Genomic DNA, 21,305 nt, shown 5'->3' on the forward strand with positions numbered 1-21,305 from the left:
TGGATGGAAGGGTGGATGGATGGAAGGGTGGATGGATGGATGGATGGGTGGATGAATGGATGAGTGGATGGATGGATGGGTTGGTGCATGAATGGTGGATGGATGGATGGATGGATGGGTAGATGGGTGGATGGATAGATGGGTGGATGGATGGGTGGATGGATGGATGGATGGATAGATGGGTGGATGGATGGGTGGATGGATGGATGGGTTTGTGCATGGATGGTGGATGGATGGATGGGTGGATGGATGGAAGGGTGGATGGATGGATGGGTGGATGAATGGATGAGTGGATGGATGGATGGGTTGGTGCATGGATGGTGGATGGATGGATGGATGGATGGGTAGATGGGTGGATGGATAGATGGGTGGATGGATGGGTGGCTTGGGGTGCCACTTTTGCAAAAGAGCAGCCCCTTGCACTCCTTGTTGACATGTCTTCTGTGGCTGTTGACTATTGGACTCTGTATATGTGAAAGTGCAATTTTTCTATACAAAGGAACACTATTCATCAAACTAGTGATTATCAATTGCAGTAATTTAAGCAATAGCACAAGCACTTCGTGAAATTAAGTCAGTTTTTAAAATAATCTTTAATGCTCTTTGTAGCCATTTAGGAATATGATGTCTTTCTAGTTACTGCTTCTCATGTGAACAGGTGGAGGGCCGACGTCCCCTCTGGCGGAAGTGATGGGGTCACAGCTGGCCTAGCAGCGAGGCTCCCGCAAACGTCCCTTGGACAGCACTCGTCTTCGGGTTGAGGACTGGAGCCCCGGAGGGCGCGCGCGTAGGCGGCTATTTAACGACCGCGCCCTCCATTCCTGCAGGGAAACCTCGCTTCTCGGGAAGGTGCTTTTCCAAGCTACTAGCGTTTCCGTACCTCAGCTTCATGCCTTTAAGAGGGGATAAAAACAGTTCACACGTCACGGGATACCTGGGATAAGCAAATGATTAGTGTGTGTAAATAACACAGATAAAGTGTGTAGAACCGCGCCTGGCACCTAGTAAGAGCTCAAACCTCTTAACCATCGTTGTGGTTGTTAAAACCTAGCGGCAAGAAAGGAGCGCATGTGCCAATCAGTTCTTGGTTTAATAACTGGTCCCTCTTTTCTTTATCTTTAATTTGTTTGTATGTGATATTAACTTTTGAGCGGTACCTCTGTTAGAATTATGGTTTTCTTATTTTGCTTAAATACACACACAGATACATGTTTATGCATAACCTGCGTGTGTATGAAACATCCCGTTCTTCAAATCCTGAGGGCCCTACCTTCTAAACGCAGCCAGGATCTGCCTGCTCCGTGCACCTGCGCTCTCCCACCTGTCGGAGCAGCGCCCTCCCGTCCCCTCGCGCTGCGGTCTCCTCCCTGGGCTCCCGCCCTCGCTCCTGTCCCCCCGGTCTGCTGACCACCAGCAGTCAGGGAGCTCCTTCCGGAAGGTGAGTCACCCGCCCGCACTCACAAGTGAAATGAATGGATGTGCAAGACAGAAAGAGGAGGCCCGGTGACTGTCAGCCCCGTGCGGCACGGAAAGCAACGTCACGGGCAGAAGTCAAGGAATCCAAAGAGAGCAATTGGTCACGCAGGCGGCAGAAGGAAGGTCTTTCCGAATTCTTCTTGCTACACGACTTAATTAGAGCACAAATTCAATTAAATGAAAGCTCGAAGAGGAGAGAGTAAAACAACAGAAATTAGATGGACAAGAAAATTTCATATTTAAGGATCATTATAGAATTAAAATATAAATTAGAAGTTAGAAGAACAGGACAAGAAGACAGAGTGGAAACAGGTAAAATCTGAATCACGATGGAGAGGTAAATGCAGATATATAATGAGAGACAGAAATAGATAGAAAAGAGAGGAAATTAAGATGAACCGTAAGGCTAATGGGTGGCCTGAAGTAGAGAACCCAACCCCAGGAACAAAAGATGTATTCAGATGTGTAAGTCAGAGAATTCATGCGAAACGAGGCCATGAGTAAGCACATCAAAGAGCAGCTGTATTCCAGGAAAATACGATGCAGAATGTCAGATAGAGAAGCATATTGTGATCAAATTAGTGATCTTTGGGGACAAAGAAAATATTCTTTAAGCATCCTTCTTGGGGAAAAAAAAGCACACATAAGTGCCTAATTTTAAAATCTACCCTTTAGGAGATGAATGAAATGAGGAACTCAAATTGGAGAGATCATTGTCAAAAGACTTAGGGAGATTATTGCTCCATTTAAATAGAGAATTATTGCGAAAGAAGAAGAAAGGGATGAATTCATGGCTACAAAACAGAAAATACAGTTGTAGACCTGGACAGCGTGTAATAGTATCGTTTCCCGCTGAAAATCAGGAGGCCAGCGTTCCCGTCTGATCCTGCTGTAACAGTCGATGCTGGATTTCTTCTCCCTCCACAGGTAAGTGGAAAAACGGCCACGTAGGGGAGCCGCTGGTCGCCAGGACCTGGACACAGGGTGGTGGCCCCGGGAGCAGGGGCCTCCAGGCGACCACCCCCACTCCCCCCCACCCCGCCCCCCGCACCTGGCAGGTAGACGCCTGCACCTGAGCGGAAGGGGAGGCGGGGGGGAAGAGGTGGGTGAAGGCCGCTGAGGCCGGCGCCTGCGGGTCAGGGACCCCGAGAGGGCTGAGCTGCGGGCGGGCCCGGGAGCAGGGCGAGGGTCCCGCAGGTCCCTGCGGCCACAGGGGCGAGACGTCTGCGAGACCCAGCCGGCCTGGACACACCTGACACCTGCTGCGCATCGGGGCCTTCGGCTGAGGCCGAGAGGAAGGCCGGAGCGAGGCAGCCCCGTGGCCGCCACGGGGGGACCGTCGGGCAGCGCCGCCGCGGGAGAGGCCGGGTCTAGCCGGGCGCCGCGCTCCCCAGGGCCGGCGCACACTCCCGGCCGCCCACCCCGCGGCAGCCCCGAGGAAAGGTGTCCCTCCCCACGGGGAAGGTTTGTCACGAAACGAAGCGGGCCCCACAGCCGCCGCGGCGCAGGAGGCTTCGCACGCGCGGCCTTTCACGTGGAGAGAACAGCATCTAGCGTTTGTGATCGTCGCCTCCCGTTTTTGAAGAACAGTTTTAGTGGGATATAATTCAGACTGTAAAAGCCGCCCCTTCCCGGCGTGCCAGCTGGTGGGGTTCAGTGTATCCAGCGCTGTGCCCCCGTCGCTAGCATCCAGTTTTGGGACGTTTCATCGTCACTGCGGGGTTTTTTCTTAGAGAGGCTGTGAGTCGACAGAGCAATGAAGCGTAAAAGACAGGATTCCCGTACCCGCCCCGCAGTGACACCGCGCATTGGAGTGGCGCGTTTGTCACCGCTGATGAAAGCAGTTTATAATTGTGCTGTAAACTCCAGTCCATGGTTTAACTTAGAGTCCGCTATTTGTGTGATGGAGTTCCATGGATTAAAACTTTTTAAAAATTCTGTGACCACATATTCCACCTAACATTTCCCCTTTTAATCACATTCAGATAAATATTTCAGTGCCGTTAATTATGTTCCAGTTGTGCTACCATCACCACAATCCATTTCCAAAACATGTCCATCGTTCCAAATGAAGCCCTGTACACACCTTTCAATTTTTAAAGGCTTTTATTTGTTTTTATTTTGTGTTGATCTTTCTTTTTAAAATGTTTTCTATTACTAAATATCTGTATCTGATAGAGAATATTTTACATTATTGAAATAAATGATCTTATTACACTATATTTGCTCATTATAAATCATTGATTATTGTATCTTTTTTTTTTTTTAAAGATTTATTTATTTATTTAATTTACCCCCCTCCCCTGGTTGTCTGTTCTTGGTGTCTATTTGTTGCGTCTTGTTTCTTTGTCTGCTTTTGTTTCTTTGTCCGCTTCTGTTGTCGTCAGCCACACGGGAAGTGTGGGCGGCGCCATTCCTGGGCAGGCTGCTCTTTCTTTTCACGCTGGGCGGCTTTCCTCACGGGCGCACTCCTTGCGCGTGGGGCTCCCCCACGCGGGGGACACCCTTGCGTGGCACGGCACTCCTTGCGCGCATCAGCGCTGCGCATGGCCAGCTCCACACGGGTCGAGGAGGCCCAGGGTTTGAACCGCGGACCTCCCATATGGTAGACGGACGCCCTAACCACTGGGCCAAAGTCCGTTTCCCGGTTATTGTATCTTTTTTAACAGAAAACCTCTAAAACATTTTTTATAACTATACCACAAAAATATTCATTGTCCATTATTATGGTCATTCATTATTATTTAAAGACACGGAAATAAAGTGTTATAAAAATTCAGAATAATTTATGACTTGGGGGAAATTCCCTAAATTCCTGGGAATTCTGATTTGTTTCTGAATCCCAAACACTAACATCTCACTTTTTTGCCTAGCAAACTCCTATACATTCTTCAAAATCCAACTCGAATGTCCCCTCTTCTTTAAACATTCAGTTTCGGCCAGGGTTTATGGTTGCTGGTGTCGGAAGCCCAGCGCCCTAGCTGAGGCTGGAGGGGTCGTTTACTGGAGGGGTCGTTTACTGGCTGCAGCCGGGGGGTTGTGACTCCTGGTGGCTGGCCCCGGGTCCCCTCTGACCCGCAGCTTCTCCTCTGATTAGGTTCAGTTTCTCCCCACCCGAGGACAGAGGTGGTCGCTGGGAGTCCGTGACACTCAGGTGTGTGTGGGGGACAAGCGTCTTCCCGAGTGGTCAGGGCCCGAGGACCGTCTGTCCCTGCGCCCACAGCGCGGGGTCCACGTGCAGACGAGGGAGAGCAGCCAGTGGCCGGGGCTGCGCAGGTCCTCCCAGAGGAGTGGGACCTCGGGCCGCGCCCTCCTGAGCCGGGGGCGTCGCCGCTCGCTCCTCTCCCCGTGTCCCGCGCTCCAGGCCGCGTCCGGGCTGGCTGGCTCTGGTGTCCCAGCGCCTGGCACGTGCCTGGCGGGCGGTGGGCCCTCCATTGGCTCTCCCGGCAGTTCTGTGTGCCCGGCCCTGTTCAGAGGCCAGCCCCACACCCCCCAGGCCACCCCGCCCCCTCCAGGCCACCCTGAGGGACCCCCCAGGCCACCCCGCGCCCCTCCAGACCACCCCAAGGGCCCCCCCAGGTCCCCCCGTCCCCTCCAGGCCCCCCCCAGGCCACCCTGCACCCCTCCAGGCCACCCTGAGGGCCCCCCCAAACCACCCCGCACCCCTCCAGGCCACCCCCCCCCCAGGCCACCCTGAGGGCCCGTGCGGCCCGTGCGGGGCTGCCCCCTGCTCCCTGGGCAACGTCGGGCTCCTCTCCTGGATTCCGGAGAACGAGGGTCCTTTGGGCAGCGAGCACGTGTGGGCCAGGGGGGGTGACCACTGCCCGGGAGGCTGCATGGGGCCCACGTGGCCCCATACCCCGAAATGTCGGAAACGAGGGGGAGCCCGCGGCCCGCAGCAGGCGAGGTGCCCCGGGCAGGTGCGGCGGCGCGATGGGGGCCCCGGAGCCCACAGCCGAGCCGCCCTGCCCGCTGCGGCCCCTGGCGCGGCTTCTGCTCTCCAGACGCTGCAGGGGCCGGGGCGGCCGCGGGGGCCCAGTCCTGCTCGGGGTGGGCAGGGAGGCGCGTGGGCACGGGCGCCTGGGGCCACGGGCCGCTCCTCTCTCAGCCCCAGTCCCCGCGCCTCCGTTTCCCCGCGGACGGTTCCGGAGCAGCCGGCGCGGGGCGGACCCGAGGAGGCGGCCGGGACCTGGGCTCAGCCGCCCGCCGCCCGCCGGCCCCACGTCCCTCCGGGAGAGCCGAGGGCCTGGACGCACGGCCTCCAGGGAGCCCCCCAGCTCGGCTGGCACGGCCCCGGGGCGTTCCGAGCCCCCCTCTCAGGCTGCGCCCGCCGGGAGGCCCCTCCCGCCCGCGGCACTGTCGGGGCCGCTGCCCTTCACTCTGCGCCTGAGCCGGGCCTGGGCGCCGCTCTCCTGGGACAGCCTCCAGAAGCCCCCGGCCTCGTCTCCAGGCATCCAGGCCCCCCAAATGCGGGGTCCCCCAGCAACCGCGCAAACGGAGCGCCGCACACCACGTGTCCATAGTGAGAGGCGACAGAGCCAACCAATCAACCGCCAAATAAAACACATCCTGTGCGCCTGCGTGGGGAAGTTTACCTTTGTAATAAGAGTTTACGGGACGTGTCAGGCTGTAATTTTTACCTACAAGTCAGCAAAATATCAAAGACAACAGGATTTTAATTTTAAGGGAGAGGTTTGGTGTTGGCGTGTTGAGCTGGCAGGGTCTAGAGGAGTCACAAAATGAAGACATGCAACAGTCACAGCCCATTGTTTACAGCACGACATTAACTTTCCTCGCCTTCCTTTTAGCAAAAGCCTCCTGGGTCGGTCTGGTCCTTTGTCCACTCTTACCACAGTCCAGGAGGAGCATGAGCCGTCGTGGGAGTTTCTCCAGAATAATTTCTTTGCGCTCAATTCCAATTGCCGTTGAGGGGAATTTTGTTTATTTTCTTGGAGAAGAGGCGAGAGTGAGCTCTCTTCAGTCCCCCAGTCAACGCAGTAAACAAAATACTGCTGCTTTTATCCAAGGTGCCTTGCTTGGCGCTGGAGCCCTAGCACTGCCCCTTTGCTCCGGTTTCTAGAAGATTAAGATTGCTAGGCAATTCTAAAGCTTGTGATTTTAGGGGGTATGACTCTGCCACTCCTTAGTCTTCCCTCATTCTTCTTTTTCTTTTTCTTTCCTTCCTTCCAGGTTTAGTGTCCAAGACTGCCAGTTGCTGTGTGACCTTGAGAAAGTTACTTAATCCCTCTGTGCCTCTACTTCCACATTTGGAAAACAGGGAAAATCATGCCCGCCACATCAAAGCGAGTCAGTGAAGTGGACGTGAAGTGTTGAGAGTGGGCCGAGCCCTGGGAGCACCTTGGGGGGCTGTCGTGACCCCCCCAGCCATGAACGTCATGGACTCTGGGGCCCTCCCGGGAAGACAGTGCGGCAGCACTGAAGGCGGACGCTGCGTCCGTCCCTGGGTGGAGCAAGAAGAGACGGAGCTGCTTGTCCCCGCGGGGTCACCGACTCCCAGGGCTGCCAGGAGGGCCTGAGGACGCAACCCCCCTCCAGTGGGGTCGGTGCTGTCCCTGGGAACGCGCGTGGCTGCATCGAGGGGCTTCTCTCGGTTCCAGCTCCGTCTCAACAAGGAAACTCCAGCCAAGCCCCACGTCCACCCTCCCCGGGCCTCGGGCACCTTCTCTCGGGGGAGGATGCACCCCAGGCCGGCTGCAGGCCGGGCAGGGGGGAGGTGTGTCGGGGCGGGCGAGGGGGCCCGGGAGCCAGCGCGGTCCGTGGGGCTGGGACGATGGCGATCTGGGAGGGGAGGGGAGCAGGGGCAGAGGCGGGCGTGAGCGGGGTCCAGGGGGCAGAGGTGGGCACGAACGGGGTCCAGGGGGCAGAGGCGGGCGTGAGCGGGGTCCAGGGGGCAGAGGTGGGCACAAACGGGGTCCAGGGGGCAGAGGCGGGCGTGAGCGGGGTCCAGGGGGCAGAGGCAGGCATAAGCGGGGTCCAGGGGGCAGAGGCGGGCGTGAGCGGGGGTCCAGGGGGGTCCAGGGGGCAGAGGCAGCGTGAGCGGGGTCCAGGGCGCAGAGGCGGGCGTGAGCAGGATCCAGGGGGCAGAGGCGGGCGTGAGCGGGGTCCAGGGGGCAGAGGCAGGCGTAAGCGGGGTCCAGGGGGCAGAGGCGGGCGTGAGCGGGGGTCCAGGGGGGTCCAGGGGGCAGAGGCGGTGTGAGCGGGGTCCAGGGCGCAGAGGCGGGCGTGAGCAGGATCCAGGGGGCAGAGGCGGGCGTGAGCAGGGTCCAGGGGGGTCCAGGGGGCAGAGGCGGGCGTGAGCGGAGATCCAGGGGGGTCCAGGGGGCAGAGGCGGCGTGAGCAGGGTCCAGGGGTGTCCAGGGGGCAGAGGCGGGCATGAGCGGGGATCCAGGGGGGTCCAGGGGGCAGAGGCGGGCGTGAGCAGGGTCCAGGGGGGTCCAGGGGGCAGAGGCGGGCATGAGCGGGGATCCAGGGGGGTCCAGGGGGCAGAGGCGGGCGTGAGCAGGGTCCAGGGGGGTCCAGGGGGCAGAGGCGGGCGTGAGCGGAGATCCAGGGGGGTCCAGGGGGCAGAGGCGGGCGTGAGCAGGGTCCAGGGGGGTCCAGGGGGCAGAGGCGGGCGTGAGCGGGGATCCAGGGGGGTCCAGGGGGCAGAGGCGGGCGTGAGCAGGGTCCAGAGGGGTCCAGGGGGCAGAGGCGGGCATGAGCGGGGATCCAGGGGGGTCCAGGGGGCAGAGGCGGGCGTGAGCAGGGTCCAGGGGGGTCCAGGGGGCAGAGGCGGGCGTGAGCGGAGATCCAGGGGGGTCCAGGGGGCAGAGGCGGGCGTGAGCAGGGTCCAGGGGGGTCCAGGGGGCAGAGGCGGGCGTGAGCGGGGATCCAGGGGGGTCCAGGGGGCAGAGGCGGGCGTGAGCAGGGTCCAGGGGGGTCCAGGGGGCAGAGGCGGGCATGAGCGGGGATCCAGGGGGGTCCAGGGGGCAGAGGCGGGCGTGAGCAGGGTCCAGGGGGGTCCAGGGGGCAGAGGCGGGCGTGAGCGGAGATCCAGGGGGGTCCAGGGGGCAGAGGCGGGCGTGAGCAGGGTCCAGGGGGGTCCAGGGGGCAGAGGCGGGCGTGAGCGGGGATCCAGGGGGGTCCAGGGGGCAGAGGCGGGCGTGAGCAGGGTCCAGGGGGGTCCAGGGGGCAGAGGCGGGCGTGAGTGGGGGCCAGGGGGGCCAGGGGGCAGAGGCGGGCGTGAGCGGGGGCCAGGGGGCAGAGGCGGGCGTGAGCGGGGATCCAGGGGGGTCCAGGGGGCAGAGGCGGGCGTGAGCAGGGTCCAGGGGGGTCCAGGGGGCAGAGGCGGGCATGAGCGGGGATCCAGGGGGGTCCAGGGGGCAGAGGCGGGCGTGAGCAGGGTCCAGGGGGGTCCAGGTGGCAGAGGCGGGCGTGAGCGGAGATCCAGGGGGGTCCAGGGGGCAGAGGCGGGCGTGAGCAGGGTCCAGGGGGGTCCAGGGGGCAGAGGCGGGCGTGAGCGGAGATCCAGGGGGGTCCAGGGGGCAGAGGCGGGCGTGAGCAGGGTCCAGGGGGGTCCAGGGGGCAAAGGCGGGCGTGAGCGGGGATCCAGGGGGGTCCAGGGGGCAGAGGCGGGCGTGAGCAGGGTCCAGGGGGGTCCAGGGGGCAGAGGCGGGCGTGAGTGGGGGCCAGGGGGGCCAGGGGGCAGAGGCGGGCGTGAGCGGGGTCCAGGGGGGTCCAGGGGGCAGAGGCGGGCGTGAGCGGGGGTCCAGGGGGGTCCAGGGGGCAGAGGCGGGCGTGAGCAGGGTCCAGGGGGGTCCAGGGGGCAGAGGCGGGCGTGAGCGGGGGTCCAGGGGGGTCCAGGGGGCAGAGGCAGTGTGAGCGGGGTCCAGGGCGCAGAGGCGGGCGTAAGCAGGATCCAGGGGGCAGAGGCGGGCGTGAGCAGGGTCCAGGGGGGTCCAGGGGGCAGAGGCGGGCGTGAGCGGAGATCCAGGGGGGTCCAGGGGGCAGAGGCGGCGTGAGCAGGGTCCAGGGGTGTCCAGGGGGCAGAGGCGGGCATGAGCGGGGATCCAGGGGGGTCCAGGGGGCAGAGGCGGGCGTGAGCAGGGTCCAGGGGGGTCCAGGGGGCAGAGGCGGGCATGAGCGGGGATCCAGGGGGGTCCAGGGGGCAGAGGCGGGCGTGAGCAGGGTCCAGGGGGGTCCAGGGGGCAGAGGCGGGCGTGAGCGGAGATCCAGGGGGGTCCAGGGGGCAGAGGCGGGCGTGAGCAGGGTCCAGGGGGGTCCAGGGGGCAGAGGCGGGCGTGAGCGGGGATCCAGGGGGGTCCAGGGGGCAGAGGCGGGCGTGAGCAGGGTCCAGGGGGGTCCAGGGGGCAGAGGCGGGCATGAGCGGGGATCCAGGGGGGTCCAGGGGGCAGAGGCGGGCGTGAGCAGGGTCCAGGGGGGTCCAGGGGGCAGAGGCGGGCATGAGCGGGGATCCAGGGGGGTCCAGGGGGCAGAGGCGGGCGTGAGCAGGGTCCAGGGGGGTCCAGGGGGCAGAGGCGGGCGTGAGCGGAGATCCAGGGGGGTCCAGGGGGCAGAGGCGGGCGTGAGCAGGGTCCAGGGGGGTCCAGGGGGCAGAGGCGGGCGTGAGCGGGGATCCAGGGGGGTCCAGGGGGCAGAGGCGGGCGTGAGCAGGGTCCAGGGGGGTCCAGGGGGCAGAGGCGGGCGTGAGTGGGGGCCAGGGGGGCCAGGGGGCAGAGGCGGGCGTGAGCGGGGGCCAGGGGGCAGAGGCGGGCGTGAGCGGGGATCCAGGGGGGTCCAGGGGGCAGAGGCGGGCGTGAGCGGGGCCCTGCGGGGCCTTGGCGCTCCCCAGGCTCGGGAGGACGTGAGTTAGACGCCCTGGGTCAAAGCCGCCCTCAGGAGCCCCTGCTCGGGCCACACCGGTCACCCCCCCCTGCCCCGGCCAGGCCCCGCCGCCTGGGGCGCTGGATTCCACCTGCAGGTGGCCCCTCCCCAGTGCCGGGTCTCGGGGTCCCTCCCTCGGGGGGGAGCAGCTTCAGCTTGGCCAGCTCCCCGGGCCGCGCCTCCGCCCCCCGGCCGGCTGCGTCTTTGTAGCAGGTGCCAGAACCTCCGTGTGTGCCCCACGGGCCTTTCCACAAACGCAGGGAACAGCCGAACACGTCCAAGCCTAACGTCACCGTCAGAAGGGGGCGGGTAAGCCTCAAACGAACCAGAAACTGCGAACGGGGTGAGATGCGGGCCGTGCCGTCTGCCCGCCGGGCTCCAGCGGAGGCCTGCTGGCACTGCCACCTGCCAGGCGCAGCGTGGCGGGGAGGAGAAGGAACGGGCGCTTGCCAGCAGCGAGGCAAGTGTGGCGACAGAGGCTCGGGCCACGCAACGCGGAGAAGAGGCTGCCCCGCCTGGCGTTGGGGTGGCGGGGTCCCCCAGGAGCTGAAGGGCTGAGCGGCACAGGGCCAGGCAGGGACAAGCCATCCTGGACCGGAAGGCCAGGGGCTCCTGGACCTAATGCAGACGATGGGCAGTGGCTGCTCAGGTCCCCTGCCGAGAACCCCGAGACTGCGCCGGAAGGCTGTCCACTGAGCTCACAGCGTCTGCTGTGGGAGGACGCGGGCCACGGCAGGATGTGGGCCAAGGCAGGACTTGGGCCTGGCAGGGCATTGGCCACAGATGCATCCTGCTGGCCTAGAGGCAAGGGGGGCGGTTACTGACCAGGAAAAGGCAACACTAGGCTGACGTAACCAAGGAAAAGATGTGTGAGCAGTGATGAGCAGCCCTGCCGGACCCAGAGTCTCTCTTTTTTTAAAATTTTCACAAATATATTGTACATCTCTTGAAACAGAATTAATATTTCTAATACATACTGCATGCGCACATTTTCCAAAAGAAGCAATATGAGGCCCCAAGTGCCGTAGAGGGGAGAATAAAAAGGCACATGTCTGCACCCAGGGGACGTGCGGGTCGCTGTGACGTGCCCGGGGACAGCTACTACAGGAGACGAGCGCGACCGACACAGGCGAGTCGATTTGGGACCTGGAAGATTAGCGGCAGCTTTGCCGAGGTCGACGTGACTTCCCCCAAACGGGGCAAAGTTGGTAAATTCGTGAACGCAGCCCCGCCCAGCCCTCCCGGTAAAATCCCGCGTGTCTGAGAGCTGTGGAAACGAGGGCTCTGGGTTTCACGAGAAACGGCCGTGGGTTCCAGGCGCGTGTGTTCTAATCCGCCGTCAGCGCCGCGTGTCCTGCGGGGCTGTAACAAATTAGCGCAAGTTAGTGGCTCAGAACAACACGTATTTACTCCCTGAGAGTCCAAAGCCAGTTTCGTGGTGTCAGTGGGGTCGGTGCCTCGTGGAGGCTGCGGGAGAAGCCGTGTCCCCCCTCCTCTCCCTCCAGGGGCCGCCGGCGGCCTCCGTGGTCACGGTGCGTCCCCGGCCCCGCCCCCACCCCTGCGCCTCCCCTGAGGCGCTAGGATGTGTCGATGGCCCGGGCCTCCCGATGCTCCTGGGCGACCACCCCTGCGCCACCCTGAACTGGATCCCGCCGGCAAAGCCCCTGTTCCACGAAAGGCAACGTGGCCGTGGGCTAGGGGCCAGGACGTGGCCATCGTCGCCCCTCGGCCAGTGCGCTCCACCCCGGCCCGCGCTGCGGTGTGTTTCCACGTGGGCAGCGGCCCAGCCAGGTGCGCCCGAGGCCGCTGGCTCTCCGTCCTCTCCCCGGCCACGCCCTGGGCGGCAGGCGTGCGCCCCTGGGAGGAGGCCCCCGGGACGCCCCGTCGGGGGGCAGCCGTGGGAAGGGCTCCTTGAGCCGCCCTCGGCCCCTGCCCGCCTCGCGCTCCCCGCCTCCTGCACTCGCCTCCCAAATACCCCCCTGCTGCAGGGCATCCCCCGCTCTGGTCAGGGACCCCGAGCTAGAGCAGGGGTGCCGGGGAGGACGCGCTGGGCCCGGGGCTAGGCGGTCCCTGATGCGTCGCGCCCAGGTGGCCCACAGCGGAACTCCCTGAGTATCCCGTCACCTGACAGCAGGCGCCCACCCTCTCCAAACTCCCCGCGGGGCCGCTGAGGACCAGGCCGAGGCCGGGCCTGGCTGCTCCCCGCCCGCTCAGCGCCCTGTGCCCGCCTTGTCCTGGCAGGCCCTCCAGGCAGGGGGCTGTGCGGCTCCAGGGGCTGACCCGCCCGCGGGGCGCAGGAGGCCCGGCCAGAGGCCAGAGCCACCCCGGCCTGGCCGGACGAGGCCGGAGCTGACCGCGCCGGAGTGGGGGCTTCGCACGGGTGTCACTGTCGTGGTCCCACCCGGGTCCGTCCCGGGGGCTGCATAAAAATGAGCCTTGTCAGAGAAGGGGGGCGGGGCCAGGCTGGCGCGGCAGCCCCCGTGTGCGGGGACGCGGCCCCTCGTGGAGGGGCAGCCGCTCAGCGTGACGGTGTGTGGGACTGGGACGGGGGCGGGGCTGAAGCTCTCAGCGGCCCGCACTCCGTGGCCCCCACGTCCCCCCGTGGCCCCCATGTCCTCCCACAACCCCCACGTCCCCCCATGGTCTCTGATGTAACTCCATGGTCCCCTCACGTCCCCCCATTACCCCCACATCCCCTGTGGCCCCCACATCTCCTGTGGCCCCCATGTCCCCCCGTGGCCCCCACGTCCCCCCATGGCCCCCCACATCCCCCGTGGCCCCCACGACCCCCATGGCCCCTACATCCCCCCATGGCCCCCCACGTCCCCCTGTGGTCCCCACATCCCCCGTGGCCCCCCATGTCCTCCCACAACCTCCACGTCCCCCTATGGTTTCTGATGTAACTCCATGGTCCCCCCACATCCCCCATGGCCCCCACGTCCCCCCATGGCCCCCCACATCCCACCATGGCCCCCCACGTCCCCCCATGGCCCCCCACATCCCCCATGGCCCCCACATCCCCCCATGGCCCCCATGGCCCCCCGTGGCCTGGGAGGCGCTCTGGCTGGGTCTGGCCCCCTCAGTGGTTGTTTCTCGTCCGGATCCGGCAGGGACGCGGCTCGGGGGCAGGCGCACGTAAATCGGCCCCTGGGGAGGCTGGGCCACCGCCCGCGGGTGCCGGCGCAGGCCACAGGACCGGCTCGTAACTGGGCCGACCCCCGAGTCGGCCGCGGCCCCGCGGGGCCTCTCCCTGGCGCCATGACCCCGGGGGCTCGTTTCCCAGGTGAGGAAACTGAGGCCCAGAGAGCGGAAGCCTCTGTCCTGCGGTTATGGGGGAGGTGGGCGAGTGGGGAGCCGCCCCGGGCCGGCCCGCCGCCTCTCCTTACTCGGGGGGCGCCTGGCAGGATGAGCCCCGTGTCTCCAGGCCCTTCCCATCGACGCAGTCGCCAGCCTTGGGGAAGCGGCCGAGCTCGGCGGCGCGGCCTTGCCGTCCCTCCCGTGTCCCCGCGCCCCTCGGGCCAGCGCAGCGGAGCGCAGGCCGCAGCGGAAGCTGCCCTCCTCCCATCACCAAACAAGGCCGCGCCCCGCAGCGTGTCGTAACCCAGAAGCGCGGCCCGCGCCAGGCCAGGGGGCCCGCTGCCCGGCCCGCACGCTGCAGCCTTCTCCATAACAGGCCCTCGGCGCCTCGCGGCCCCCCGCCCGGCCTGCGGCCCGGCCTCCGCTGGGATGAGATTTACGGCCCTGACGCTGCCGAGCACAGGCACGGCGCCGGCTCAGGCACGCGAGGCAGCGCGCCGCTGGACGGGGCAAGGAGCTTCCGGAGGCTTCCGGGCCTCCTGGGCGGCCCTGGGGCCGAGGGGTGCGGCGCGGCTGCTCCTCGGGGGCACAGGGGCCCGGCCCCGGACTGCGGGGATCGTGGCGGGGACCCCCGGCCGGGCCTCTGCCGTCGGGCAGGCGGGTGGCCGGGGCCTCGGTCAGCACCGGCCTCAGGGCCCTGCAGGCGCGCGCCCCCGAGCCTCCTGCTGGTGCGAGGACCGCCAGCCGCCCTGGCCTTCAAGAGACGAGAGGAGGGTCGGCGAGGGCACGGCGACATGGGCGCTGCGACAGCGCGGGGGCCTCTGGGGCAGCGCCCCTCCCAGCGCCCCGGCCCAGGCCCTGCTCAGCCTCCTCCTCCTGTTTGCCAGCAGCAGCCCACCCAGAGGGTGCTGGGCGCAGGACCGTGTGGGAGCGTGTGGGAGCATGTGGGAGCATGTGGGCGCATGTGGGAGCGTGTGGGAGCATGTGGGAGCGTGTGGGAGCAGGAGGGAGCATGTGGGAACGTGTGGGAACGTGTGGGAGCAGGTGGGTGTGTGTGGGAGCATGTGGGAACGTGTGGGAGCATGTGGGTGCGTGTGGGAGCAGGTGGGAGCGTGTGGGAGCGTGTGGGCGCGTGTGGGAGCAGGAGGGAGCATGTGGGCGTGTGTGGGAGCATGTGGGCGCGTGTGGGAGCATATGAGCGTGTGGGAGCGTGTGGGAGCATGTGGGAGCATGTGAGCGTGTGGGAGAATTGAGCGTGTGGGAGCATGTGGGCGTGTGGGAGCATGTGAGCGTGTGGGAGTATGTGAGCATGTGGGCGCGTGTGGGAGCATGTGAGCGTGTGGGAGCATGTGAGCGTGTGGGAGCATGTGGGAGCGTGTGGGAGCATGTGGGTGCGTGTGGGAGCATGTGGGTGCGTGTGGGAGCAGGTGGGAGCGTGTGGGCGTGTTTGTGGGCATGTGGGAGCGTGTGGGCGCGTGTGGTAGCATGTGAGCGTGTGGGAGCATGTGGGAGCATGTGGGAGCATGTGGGTGTGTGTGGGAGCGTGTGGGCGTGTGTGGGAGCGTGTGGGAGTGTGTGGGCGTGTGTGGCGTGCATGAGCTCCTGCCTGTGCTCCTGTGTGCAGGGGGCCCTGTGCCCTTGCCCAAGTCCAGCGTTTGATGACCCGTCTTTCAGACGCTCCTGGAGTCCACGTGCTTACCGCCGCTGCAGGACGCCGAGCATTTGGCCTTAGCTTCCCGGCTCCCGCCGGGTGGGGGAGCCCCCTGTGGGTGGCAAGTGCGGACCCCTGGCCACGCTGGGTGCCGTGTCGGGTGTCCCCGCCGTGCTTGGCCTCTCTGGGCCCTTCTTCCCGGGAGCAGGCCTGGTCTCGCTGCCCCCCGCGGCGCCCCGTGGGCCCCTGTGCCGCCCTGGCACGCTGGGCCAGCCAGCAGAGGCCAGGGCCCGCCTCCCCTCGGGGCGCAGCCGGCCCCTGGGCCGGGGCGTGGGGAGAGGGGACGCCGCCCACTCCCCTTCCCACCAGCTGGATGGCGCGGCCCGCGGCAGCTGCACGGGGACGGAGGGCAGGAGGGGACGGCGCCTGAGGCTGGCCCTCAGCACAGGCCCCGCGCTGGCCCGGCCCTCACCTGGGAGGGGCGCACACCTTCGCCCACGCGCCCACGTCCAGGTCCTCACCGGGCGGGCGCGTCCCCGGAGGGGCCCTTGAAGGGCCTGGCCTGCGCTGCCCGTGGGGACCTGCGTCCCCAGCTGGGAGTGCTCCACAAGCACGTGTCCCTCCACTGCTCAGCCCGTGGCAGGCAGGCGCCCCCCGCCCCTGGCCCAGGGCCGCTCCCCACTTGGCGTGCAGGCTCCCGCGTGGCCGTGGGCCTCTGTTCAACGCCGATGTGCGGGCGCGGGGCAGAGCCACGGCGGGGGGTCCCGGCTCCCGTCTCTGCTTGGCTGCCCCCCGGGTCCCCGAGGCTGGCAAGCACGTGTGGGGGGCCTCACAGCTCCCGGGCCCGGTCACACTGCCCAGTGGTCACCACACTGCATTAGACACCCCAAATCCACGGCGGTGGGGGCTGACCCGTGTCCCCGGCGGCCCGAGACCCCCCTGCAGGTTCCAGGCTTGATGGGACCCCGTTCGCTGCCAAGGAGTCCCCGAGTCCTGCGCAAAGCGGGGGTGGCTGCTGTCCGCCCTCGGGGGCTCCCCTCCGTCCTCCCCACTGGCACCCCAGGTCCCCGGGGGCCTTGGACCCCCTCGGGGCAGCATTTCTTTGATGTGCGGGACTCGGCCGGCTTCACCCACCCCTGCACCTGGGCCCACATTCCCGTTAAGTCAGAACGCGCCGAGATGCCGGGTGCCCACGTCCCCCAGCACGGGGTGGGCTGCTCCGAGCCGCTCGATGGCCGTTTCCAGGCCAGACCAGAGGAAGCGCGTGCGTGAGGACGGCAGCAAGACACCAGCTGAGGATGTGGAGAGGAACAGGGGACGCAACGTGGCCCAGTGGTTAGGGCGTCCGCTTACCACATGGGAGGTCAGTGGTTCAAACCCCGGGCCTCCTTGACCCGTGTGGAGCTGGCCCATGCGCAGTGCTGATGCGCGCAAGGAGTGCCCTGCCACGCAGGGGTGTCCCCCGCGTAGGGGAGCCCCACGTGCAAGGAGTGTGCCCCGTAAGGAGAGCCGCCCAGCGCGAAAGAAAGTGCAGCCTGCCCAGGAACGGCGACGCACACAAGGAGAGCTGACACAACAAGATGACACAACAAAAAGAAACACAGATTCCCATGCCACTGACAACAAGAGAAGCAGAAAAAAAAAAGAAGATGCAGCAAAATAGACACAGAGAACAGACAACTGGGGTTGGGGGAGGGGGGGAGAGGAGAGAAATAAAAAATAAATCTAAAAAAAAAAAGTGCAGGGAAGCGGACTTGGCGCAGTGGTTAGGGCGTCCGTCTACCACATGGGAGGTCCACGGTTCAAACCCTGGGCCTCCCTGACCCGTGTGGAGCTGGCCCATGCGCAGTGCTGATGCGCGCAAGGAGTACCGTGCCATGCAGGGGTGTCCCCTGCGTAGGGGAGCCCCACACACAAGGAGTGCGCCCCGTAAGGAGAGCCGCCCAGCGCCAAAGAAAGTGCAGCCTGCCCAGGAATGGCGCTGCACACACGGAGAGAAGACGCAGCAAAATGACTCAACAAAGAGAGACGCAGATTCCCGAGCTGCCAATAAGGATAGAAGCCGTCACAGAAGAACACGCAGCAAATGGACACAGAGAGCAGACGGGAGGGGGGGACGGAGAAATAAATAAAATAAATAAATCTTAAAAAAAAAAAAGAGATGAGCAGCCCTGTTCCCCCTAAGCATTGGCCCAGGTTTTTAAAATCTGCTCCACACAATTCATGTCTGTTTAGAGGAGCACGAGGCGGTGGGCTTCAGGACGTGATGACTAGGGAAGCGCTCCCCCCCCAGCGCTCCCCCGCCCCCCGCACCCCGGCCGCTGCGTGACGGACGCCCCAGAGCCCTGGCGGTGCTGGGCTGGTGAAGAAGCGGCTGTGCCCGCACCAGGAGAGCGCACAGCGCCGCCCCGGGTGGCGTACCCCAAGGCCCGGGGACGTGGGGCGAGGGCCAGCCCCCCAGAGCCTCCCCAGGGCGAGCGTCCCCGCTCTGCTGTGTCCTCAGCGCTGCGCCCCTGGCCGTGCCCCGAGGACCGCAGCTGCTGGCTCCCCCGAGCGCGAGCGCGGCCGGCTGGGCTGCCTTTCTCACGGGTCGGTTGCGCGCTGCTTATTTTCCAGGCATGCGCGGTCCCCTTGTGTCGTCATCTTTCCCGAGAGCACGGGCTGCTGGTCCGCGCCTCTCTGTGACCGCAGCGGCCTGAGACAAAGCACGCTGTCGGCGGCCACGCAGACGTTCTCAGTCCAAAATTCAAAAATTCAGGGGCCCAAGACCTGTCAGCGTCGGGCTTTGTACTTCCTACGGGTGCTCTTCACAGAGGCACTACCGCACGGGGAGACACGGTGGCATGAAGCCAGGCTGCCCCTCAGCTTCCTCTGGGAGAGACCAAAGTAGACTGAAGAAGGAAAAACGGGTTTCAAAGCTGTCAGGTTCATTAGTCGTGTCAGAAAGGGAAACGGTGATAAAATGCGTTCCCACGCGATTCCCCTTTATCTGAACACTAGAAACAAGGCTGAGCCCCTAACCAAGTCATTATGCAGGTTCGAAATGATTCTCTCTCTCGAACGAGAGGTAATTTCTGAAACCCCGATGGGTAAACAGCACCGTTTTCCAGACATTTTCAGAGAGGCTTTTGTATCAGTTCGGTTTAGACTGAGTAGCTAGTACCAGAAGCCCGCGTACCTGTCTGCTTCCTGCTCATGTCTAGGACGTCTGGGGCGGTCGGTCCAGAGCGGCTGCAGCTTTGCTCGGCCAGGGGGGCAGGTCCTCTGTCTTGTGCTGCCGACCGTAGCTTCCATTCCCAAGGTCCAAGAGAGCTGCTGGAACTCCAGCCATTGCACCTGCAATCCAGGAAGCAGAAGAGAAGAAGAAGGAAAGAGAGACATGCTCCCTCTTAAGGACTCCTCAGGAAATTGCAAACACCATGGCTACTAACACCACGTTTGTCAGTGTTAAAAATAAGGATTTTAGTGCCATTTTAAGGCAATAAGTGCAACAACTAAAACTAGCAATCAACAAACTACCATCCCGGAATAATATACTCTAGCAGAGGCTGAGTGGTGGCTAAAGCCCAAGGTTGGAAGCAAACATTCACTCCCTCCTCCTCTTGCTTCTGCATGGAAGTATCTCCACTGGAAAAGCATCCCTGCGCCCCCCGCCTTCTCTGCCAGGTGCCCGTGCCCGCGTGTGGCACAGGAGCTGGTGGCTTTCTCTCCCAAGGGTGCCGGGCGCCCTTGGCAGGACGGGCCCTCATGTTTGGGACGGCGCTACGCCTCGGCCACGGCCTGCTCCGCGGCACCCACCCCAGCGCCTTCCCGGGGCCCAGATGCTCCCGCTGCGGCGGCCGGCACCAAGGCCACGTCCCCTCTCCAGCCTGCGCTGCTCCGGGGGCTTCTGGGAGAGAGCCCGAAAGGCCGAAGTTACAAAAGCCACCGGCTGGGAATTCAGAAGCAGCCTCAGAAGTCATCCTCGCCATGCGCCGGATCAGTGGCGGGCGATGGCCGGCCTGACCTAGCGTGCCAAGGAGATGAGACCAAAGGCCTGGGGCAGCGAGGGCAGGTACAGGCTGGAGACGACCAGCTCCCAAGGGCGCCCGAGCCCTCGCTCTGCTCGCCAGGAGAGCTGCCGGGAGCAGGCGCGCCCCAGCCGCAGCGTGGCCGTGTCCCCGTGCCCGCGGGAGGGGCTGGCGCGCCCCAGCCGCGGCGTGGCCGTGTCCCCGTGCCCGCGGGAGGGGCTGGCGCGCCCGGGCAAGCCCCGGGGCCAGGGGAGGGCAGGCCCCGTGAGGTTTCGGGAGCTGGCACCCGCAGCCGCGGGGGCTGAGAGGAGCCGGGGACGCGTCCCGGGCCGAGGCCGCGGAAGTCCTCTGGCTGGCAGAGCGGTCGGCGTCCTGAAGAGAACCCGCTGCAGGCTGCCAGCCGCAGCCGCGCAGTGTGGGGATCACGGGTGATTCCTTTCCCAGCTTCCTTCTACTTTTTTCTACTTTTAGAAGTTTCTGTAACGGCCGTGGTCAGGAAAACCAACCCACCAAAAGGAAGCTGAGAACCGAAAGAGCAAAAACCAGAAAGAAAACGGACTCGAGGCAGAGCGGTCCTTTTCAGGCGGCGCTGTCACAGCACTGCTGGCGGCGGAAGGCGAGGAGAGAAGCAAGGCCAGCATCTCCCCGTGGGGAGAGCGGGATCGGCCGCGGGAGGGAACACGAGGCCTTCATCGCGGCCCCGACACGCAGCTCGCCGCAGCCTCGCACTCTCGGCCGCTGTTTGCGGGGAGCTGCAGGGGCTGGGGTACAGGAGAGCGAGGGGAGCAGCTCCTGCCTCGTGGGTGCAGGCAGGGCACAGGGGCCCCCACAGCGCTGGGCACGTGCCCGAGGAGGCGGCCGTGCCTGAGGGCAGGGTGTCCCTGCCACCCCAGGGGCCGCCCTGCGCCGCGGCTTCCCTCCTCCAGGCCGCCCTGCAGCTCCCCGCGTGCTCGGCTGCCACGGCCCACGGCGCACCCACGCCGCCCCTCAGCGCTGGCCAGCCGCCCGCGTGCCCACGCCGGGCCGCCCCTTGTGCACTCGGCACCTTTGTGCAGGGGAGGACGGCGCCTCCTCCAGGCCCCGGCCGGTTCCACCTCCACTCTGTCCTCTCGCCCTCAGCGGCCACGTCGCCTCTCGGGCGTGGGCTTCCTCGCCCCGTGCTTCAGCGCCTGTGGGCTTGGGCTCGGTGGGCTGCCCCAGGGATGCTCCTGTGGGCTCGGGCTCAGTGGGCTGCCCTGAGGACTCTCCTGTGGGCTTGGGGTCTCGTGGGCTGCCCCATGGATGCTCCCGTGGCCTGAGGGTCTCATGGGCTGCCCCGGGGATGCTCCTGTGGCCTGGGGGTCTCAGTGGGCTGCCTTGCTGATGTTTCCATGGCCCTGGGGTCTCGTGGGCTGCCCTGTGGACACACCTGTGGGCTCGGGGTCTCATGTTGTGGGCTGCCCCGCTGACGCTCCCTGGCCGAGGCCGGGCACTGCCCATCCAGCCCACAGCCCTGCCCTGTGAGTTAGACGGTGTCTCCCTCCCGAGGCTGCGTTCCCCCACCTGCAGCGGGGGGCGGGGAGGGGAGGGAACGGACAAATCAGAGCAGCTCGACATTCCAGGACAGAGGGGTGGGCAGGCGTCCAGTGAAGACAGCGACAGGGGAGGGGGTGAGGCCAGCTCTGCCCAGCCCAGTGTCCAGCTGGGCGCGAAGGCTGCGCGGGCGCCGTCCCAGGAGCCGTGGGCCGGGAGCAGCTCCGGGGTGGCCCATCCCCGGGAGAGTGGACCCGTGGCCCCCCTGCCGTGGCCGGCCGAGCTCAGGGTCTCAGCCCCAGCGTGCCCCCAGCGGGCCTCGGGCTCCAGGTGCCAACTCTGTGCGTCTCGCCGTGTTGACGTTGTCGTGAGGCCAGTCTGGGCCGCACCTTGGCCGCCTGGAGACTGGGGGTGCCCGGGTGAAGGGAGTGGGCGCCGTGCACCCCTCGTCCTCCCCCGGCCCCCGCGCCCTCTGA

At 65.1% G+C, this 21,305-nt stretch overlaps 1 long non-coding RNA gene across 1 annotated transcript in view; it reads right to left on the reverse strand.

Annotated features, from left to right (window-relative positions):
• Positions 1-574: 574 nt before the first annotated feature.
• LOC139436252 (uncharacterized) overlaps positions 575-21,305 on the reverse strand; it is a 36,033-nt gene continuing 15,302 nt past the window's right edge. The window contains exons 2-3 of the long non-coding RNA XR_011645343.1: positions 18,486-18,643; positions 575-893 (exon numbers count right to left, since the gene is read on the reverse strand). This is a non-coding gene — a long non-coding RNA (uncharacterized lncRNA). The remainder of the gene's footprint in view (positions 894-18,485; positions 18,644-21,305) is intronic.

This window comes from Dasypus novemcinctus, chromosome 13, assembly GCF_030445035.2.
Source record: "Dasypus novemcinctus isolate mDasNov1 chromosome 13, mDasNov1.1.hap2, whole genome shotgun sequence".
In the NCBI taxonomy this organism is placed as follows: domain Eukaryota; kingdom Metazoa; phylum Chordata; class Mammalia; order Cingulata; family Dasypodidae; genus Dasypus; species Dasypus novemcinctus.